Raw genomic sequence first — 7509 nt, forward strand, 5'->3', positions numbered from 1 at the left:
ATCAGACAAAACAACCTTTAAAGCAACAGCAGTTAAAAGAGACGGGGAAAAAAAAAACAAAAAAAAAACATTATTTAATGGTAAAAGGCTTGTTTGGACAAGAAAATATCACAATCCTAAACACATATGCACCTAACACTGAAACTCCCAAATTTATAAAAGAAATACTAATAGCCCTAAGAAGTTAAATAGACAGCAACACAATAATAGTGGGGGATTTCAGTACTCCACTGACAGCACTAGACAGGTCATCAAGACAGAAAGTCAACAAAGAAACAATGGATTTAAACTATACCTCAGAACAAATGGACTCAACAGATATACACAGAACATTTCATCCAACAACTGCAGAATGCACATTCTATTCAACAGCACATAGAATGTTCTCCAAGATAGACCATATGATAGGCCACAAAACAAGCCTCAATAGATTTAAGAACATTGAAATTATATCAAGCACTCTCTCAAACCACAGTGGAATAAAGCTGGAAAACAACTCCAAAAGGAACCTTCAAAACCATGCAAATACATGGGAATTAAATAACCTGCTCCTGAATGAGCATTGGGTCAAAAACAATATCAAGATGGTAATTAAAAAATTCTTCAAACTGAACAACAATAATGACACAATCAATCAAAACCTCTGCAAAGGCAGTGCTAAGAGGAAAGTTCATAGTCCTAAATGCCAAGAGCAAAAAGGCTAAAAGAGCATAAACTGACATTCTAAGGTCACAATGAAGGACTGTGTTAAGGAAAAAAAATTCTCTTCCAGGGTCCAGGAGGGGTGTGGTTTCAAAGGTAGGAGTCTCCCAGCAACACACCTCCATCCATGCCCCGAGCCAGGAATGTAAAGTTCTTTGTCTGGGTTTTCTGCACGGGCTAGATAGAGAAATTCAGGTGGGTTCCTTTGTTCAAAAACCCCACCAAAAGCTCTAGGAGGAGGCGGCTGTTGTGGACCAAGTAACCAATCCAGTATCAGAGTCAAAGATCAATCACTCCAGAGGAGGTTTGAAAGAACTCCTCTCATTGAACAAGAACATAAACGAGGAGGAAATAACTCCAAGGTTAAACACTGCACTGCTCCTTACCTATACAGATACCCTTCTCTGGATTCCCCTCCCACAACAGCATGGGAGCTGGCTCACATGCTCTCTCTCTCCCTGCCTAATAAATTGCTTTTCTGCAAGACTCTTTGGGTCTACGATATTTATTCAAACAGTAAGCTCACCGTGCCTCTGGGGCCTCTTTCCCCATTCTTCAGGGTAAGAGAGGCCAAGGACCTCATCAGAACAGGGAGGGAGCTGAGTACACAGCCCTGTCCCGGTTACAACACCTCAAGGAACTAGAGAAGCAAGAACAAATAAAACCCAAACCCAGCAGGAGAATAGAAGTAACCAAGATCAGAGCAAAACTAAATGAAATTGAAACAAACAAATAAAATACAAAAGATAAATGAAACAAAAAGCTGATTCTTCAAAAAGATAAATAAAATTGATAGGCCATTAGCAAGATTAACCAAGTAAAGAAGAGGGATAATCCAAGTAACCTCATTAAGAAATAAAATGGGAGATATTACAACTGACAACACAGAAATACAAAAGATCATTCAAGGCTACTATGAACACCTTTATGCACATAAACTAGAAAATCTAGAACAGATGGATACATTCCTGGAAAAATACAACCCTCCTAGATAAATCAAGAAGAATTAGGTACCTTGAACAGACTGATAACAAGCAGTGAGATTGAAATGGTAAGTTTTAAATTACCAACAAAAAAAGTCCAGGACTAGATGGATTCACCGCAGAATTCTATGAGGCATTCAAAGAAAAACCTGGTACCCATCCTTTTGACACTATTCCACAAGACAAAGAGGGAACCCTCCTTAATTCATTCTATAAAGTCAGCTATCTCAGGAGTTAAATAATAACATGGAAAATGTTGCTAATTCTCTCTGCAGAAGCAGCTTAACTCTTTAGCTGCCATGCCTCTTCAAAATAGAAGGGCTCTGGATCTGCTAACAGCAGAGAAAGGAGGATCCTGTCTCTTTTTAAGAAAAGAATGCTGCTACTTTGTAAACCAATTGGGTATTGTCTTAAAGTTTAAAAAAACTCAGGGATCAATCAAACAAAGGGCTAAAGACCTTCAAAAAAAAAAAAAAAACACAGGATGGCAAAGCTTGTTTAACAACTGGCTCAACAATTTTAAATAAAATGGATAGACCATACCAAAACCAAGAAAGTGCATATCCAAAAAAGGAAACTACAGACCGATATCCCTGATGAACATTGATGCTAAAATCCTTAACAAAATAACTGCTAATCAAATCCAACAGCATATCAAAAAAATAATCCAACATGATCAAGTGGGTTTCATATCAGGGATGCAGGGATGGTTTAACATACGCAAGTCAGTAAATGTGATACACCACATAAACAGAATTAAAAACAAAAATCACATGATCATCTCAATAGACGGGGAAAAAGCATTCAACAAAATCCAGCATCCCTTTATGATTAAAACTCAGCAATATCAGCATACAAGGGACATACCTCAATGTAATAAAAGCCATCTATGACAAACCCACAGCCAACATAATACTGAAGGGGGAAAAGTTGAAAGCATTCCCTCTGAAAACTGGAACAGGCAAGGATGCCTACTCTCACCACTCCTCTTCAGCATAGTACTGGAAGTCTTAGCCAGAGATATCAGACAAGAGAAAGAAACAAAGGGCATCCAAATTGGTAGAGAGAAAGTGAAACTGTCACTGTTTGATAATGATATGATTGTTTACCTAGAAAACTCTAAGGACTCCTCCACAAAGCTCCTATAACTGATAATAAAAAAAAATTCAGCAAAGTTTCACGATACAAGATTAATGTACACAAATCAACAGCTCTTCTATACACCAACAGCGATCAAGCTGAGAATCAAATCAATAACTCGACTTTTACAATAGCTGGAAAAAAAAAAAAACTTAGGAATATACCTAACCAAGGAGGTGACAAACCCCTACCAGGAAAACTACAGAACACTACTGAAAGAAATCATAGATGACACAAACAAATGGAAACACATCCCATGCTCATGGATGGGTAGAATCAATATTGTGAAAATGACCATACTGCCAAAAACAATCTACGAATTCAATGCAATCCCCATCAAAATACCACCACCATTCTTCACAGAATTAGAAAAGGCAATCCTAAAATTCATATGGAAACCAAAATGAGCCCACATAGCCAAAACAGGACTAAGCAAAAGAACAAATCTGGAAGCATTACATTATCCAACTTCAAACTATACTACGAGACCATAGTCACCAAAATAGCATGGTACTGGTATTAAAACAGGCATATAGAGCAACGGAACTGAATAGAGAATCCAGAAATAAAGCCAAATACTTACAGTCAACTGATCTTCAACAAAGGAAGCAAAAATTAGAGTGGAGGAAGGACACACTATTCAAATGGTGCTGGGATAGTTGACTAGCCACACATAGAAGAATGAAACCAGATCCTCATCTCTCACCCTATACAAAAATCAAATCAAGATGGATCAAAAACTTAAATCTAAGACCTGAAACTATAAAAATTCTAGCAGATAACATTGGAAAACACTTCTAGACATTGGCTTAGGCAAAGATTTCATGAATAAGAACCCAAAAGCAAATGCAACAGAAACAAAGATAAATAGACACAACCATTAAACTAAAAAGCTTCTGCAAAACAAAATAAATAATCATCAGTAAACAGACAACCCACAGAGTGGAGAAAATCTTCACAATCTATACATCTAACCAAAGGACTAATATCCAAAATCTACAATGAATTCAAACAAATCAGTAAGAAAAAAACAATCCAATCAAAAATAAGAACATGGACAACTCTCAAAAGAAGATACACAAATGTTCAACGAACATATGAAACAATGCTCAACATTGCTAACGATCAAGGAAATGCAAATGAAAACCACAATGCAATACTACCTTACTCCTGCAAGGATGGCCATAATCAAAAAATCAAAAAGCAGTAGACAATGGCATTGATGCAGTAATCAGGGAATACTTCTACACTGATGGTGGAAATGGAAACTAGTACAGCCACTATGGAAACCAGTGTGGAGATTCCTTAAAAAGCTAAAAGTAGAACTACCATTTGATCCAGCAATCCCACTACTGAGAATCTACCCAAAGGAAAAGAAGTCATTATACAAAAAAGATACCTGCACATGCATGTTTATAGCAGCACCATTGGCAATTGCAAAATTGTGAAACCAACCCATATGTTCATCAATCAACAAGTGGATAAAGAAACTGTGGCATATATATACACAGTGGAATACTACTCAGCCATAAAAAGGAATGAATTAAACAGCATTTGCAGCCACCTGGATGAGATTGGAGACTATTATTCTAAGTGAAGTAACAGAGAAATGGAAAACCAAACGTTGTATGTTCTTACAAATATATGGGAACTAAGCTATGAGGATGCAAAGGCATAAAAATAATACAATGAACTTTGGGGACTTGGGGGGAAAGGTGGGGGGATGAGCAAGTGATAAAAGACTACCAACAGGGTACAGTGTATACTGCTTGGGTGATAGGTGCACTGAACTCTCACAAATCCCACTAAATAACTTACTCATGTAACCAAATATCACCTGTACCTCAATAACCTGTGGGTAAAAAAACTCTGAAAGCAAATTAAAAATAAATAAATAAGTAAAAATAAAGCTATATGTATTCTGAAAAAAAAAGAACTGAATGCCATCTTATTTCTTAAGTAAAAAGACAAATATAGAAAAATTATTCCTATGAATATGTGAGTAAAATTCACCTTTACTTAATAAAATTACAGAAGAGACCCCTCTCCCATCAGATTGACAAAGAATGAAAATAATTGCTAATAACCAGTGCTGCTAAGACTGCAATAAAACTTTCAGTCTTTAAAAAAAAAAAAAGGAGGAGAGGGGAGGGGACCTGGCATGGTGGCTCATGCCTGTAATCCCAGCATTCAGGAGGTCAAGGAAGGTGGCTCAGTAGTTTGAGAACAGCCTCGCCAACATTGCAAAACTCCGTCTTTACTAAAAAAAAAAAAAAAAAAAGTACAAAATTAGCCAGGCGTGGTGGTGCATGCCTGTTATCCCAGCTGCTTGGGAAACCGAGACAGGAGAGTCACTTAAACCTGGGAGCCGAAGTTTGCAGTGAGCCAAGAACATGCCATTGCACTTCAGCCTGGGCAACAGAGCAAGAATCTATCTCAAAAGAAAAAAAGGTTTTTCACTATGATCGAGTAATATTAACAGGGATGAGAGGATGGTTCACATACACAGATCAATAAATGTGATGCATCACATTAACAAAATAATGAACAAAACCTGGGGCCGGGCGCAGTGGCTCACTCCTGTAATCCCAGCACTTTGGGAGGCCAAGGCGGGCAGATCACAAGGTCAAGAGATCAAGACCATCCTGGCCAACATGGTGAAACCCCATCTCTACTAAAAATACAAAAATTAGCTGGGTGTGGTGGTGTGCACCTGTAGTCCCAGCTACATGGGAGGCTGAGGCAGGAGAATTGCTTGAACCCAGGGGGCGGAGGTTGCAGTGAGCCAAGATCGCACCACTGCACTCCAGCCTGGCATCTGGTGACAGAGCGAGACTCTGTCTCAAAAAAAAAAAGAACAAAACCCATGTCATCATTTCTGTAGATACAGAAAAAACATGACAAAATTCAATAGCCTTTTGTAATAAAAACTCTCAACAAATTAGGTATAGAAGAAATGTACTTCAATACAATAAAGGCTATGTATGACAAACCCATAGCTAACATCATAATGAATGGGAAAAAGTTGAAAACTTTTCCCTTAAGAACCAGAACAAAGACAAGGATGCCCACTCTTACCACTTGTACTTAACGTAATACTAGAAGTACTAGCTGGAGGAATCAGACAAGAGAAAGAAACAAAATATATTCAAATTAGAAAGGAAAAAGCTGCATTGTCTCTCTTTGTGGATAACATGATGTTATATGTAGAAAACTCTAAAGACTCCACCAAAAAACTGATAGATCTAATAAATAAATTTAGCAAACTAGTAATATACAAAATCAACGTACAAAAATCAATAGCATTTCTATACACAAATGGCACATTTTCTGGAAAAAAGAAAAAATAAGTCAAGGAAACACTCCCATTTGTGGCAGCTACAAAAAATAAAGTACCTTGTAATAAATTTAACTAAGGAGATGAGAGATTATGACACTGAAAACTGTAAAACATTTATTGAATACATTTAAAAAAACACAAATAAATGGAAAGATAGCCCATGTTAATGGATGGAAGAATAAATATTGTTAAAATGGCCATATTACCCCAAAGCAATCTTTAGCTTCAGTGCCATCCCTATCAAAATACCAATGACATTTTTCACAGAAATAGAAAAAAAATCACAAAGTTTGCATGTAACCAAAAAAGACTCCAAATAGCCATAGCAATCCTGAATTAAAAGAACAATGCTCAAGACATCACACCATCTGACTTCGAATTATACTAAAAGGTATAATAACCAAAATAACATGGTACTGGTATAAAAACAGACACATAGACCAATGGAACAGAAAAGAGACCTCAGAAATAAAGCCATGCATGTACAGCCAGTTGATTTTCAACAGAGGTGCCAAGAGCACACAATAAGGAAATAACAGTCTCTTTAATAAATGGGCTTGGGAAAACTGGATATCCACATGCAGAAGAATAAAATTAGACTCTTATCTCTTACCGTATACATAAAGACACTCAAAATGGATTAAAGAGTTAAATGTAAGGCCGAAAACTAAGAAACTAATAGAAGAAAAAATAAGGAAAAATCTCCATGGCATTCGTTTAGGCGATGATTTTTTTAATAAGACCTCAAAAGCACAGCCAGCAAAAGCAATAACAGACAAATGGAATTACATGAAACTAAAAAGCTTCTGCACAGCAGGAGAAACAATCAACAGAGTGAAAAGACACCGTACAAAATGCAAAAACATATTTGCAAACTGTTAAGTCCAATAAGGGACCAATATCTAAAATATATGAGGCTCAAACAACGCAATAACAGAATAATAAATAACTCAATTAAAAATGAGCAAAAGACCTAAATAAATACTTCTCAAAAAAAAAGACATAAAATGATCAAGCATATGAAAAATGCTCAACATCACTGAATCATTAGGGACATGCAAATCAAAACCATGAGAAAACACCTCACTCTAGTTTGAATGGCTATTATCAAAAGTCAAAAAATAACAAGTGTTGCCAAGATGTGGAGAAAAGGAACAGTTGTTGGGAATGTAAATTAGTACAGACATTATGGAAAATAGTAGGAGGTTCCCCCCAAAATTAAAACTAGAACTACTACATGATTCAGCAATCTCACTACTGGATATATACCCAAAGGTAATGAAATCAGTATATTGAAGAGATAGATGCACTCCTATATTTATTGCAACACTATTCACAACAATC

General features: G+C 36.6%; 1 long non-coding RNA gene across 1 annotated transcript; it reads right to left on the minus strand.

Moving 5' to 3' along the window:
* Positions 1 to 3404: 3404 nt before the first annotated feature.
* On the minus strand, positions 3405 to 6917 carry LOC116530523. The gene is made up of 3 exons (XR_004260046.1): positions 6670 to 6917; positions 4939 to 4945; positions 3405 to 3419 (listed from the first exon to the last, which is right to left on the minus strand). It is a non-coding gene; the product is annotated as an uncharacterized LOC116530523 (long non-coding RNA).
* Between the last annotated feature and the right edge of the window lie 592 nt (positions 6918 to 7509).

Source organism: Sapajus apella, unplaced genomic scaffold, assembly GCF_009761245.1.
Source record: "Sapajus apella isolate SASKATOON/1434 unplaced genomic scaffold, GSC_monkey_1.0 scaffold67, whole genome shotgun sequence".
NCBI classification, from domain to species: Eukaryota; Metazoa; Chordata; class Mammalia; order Primates; family Cebidae; genus Sapajus; species Sapajus apella.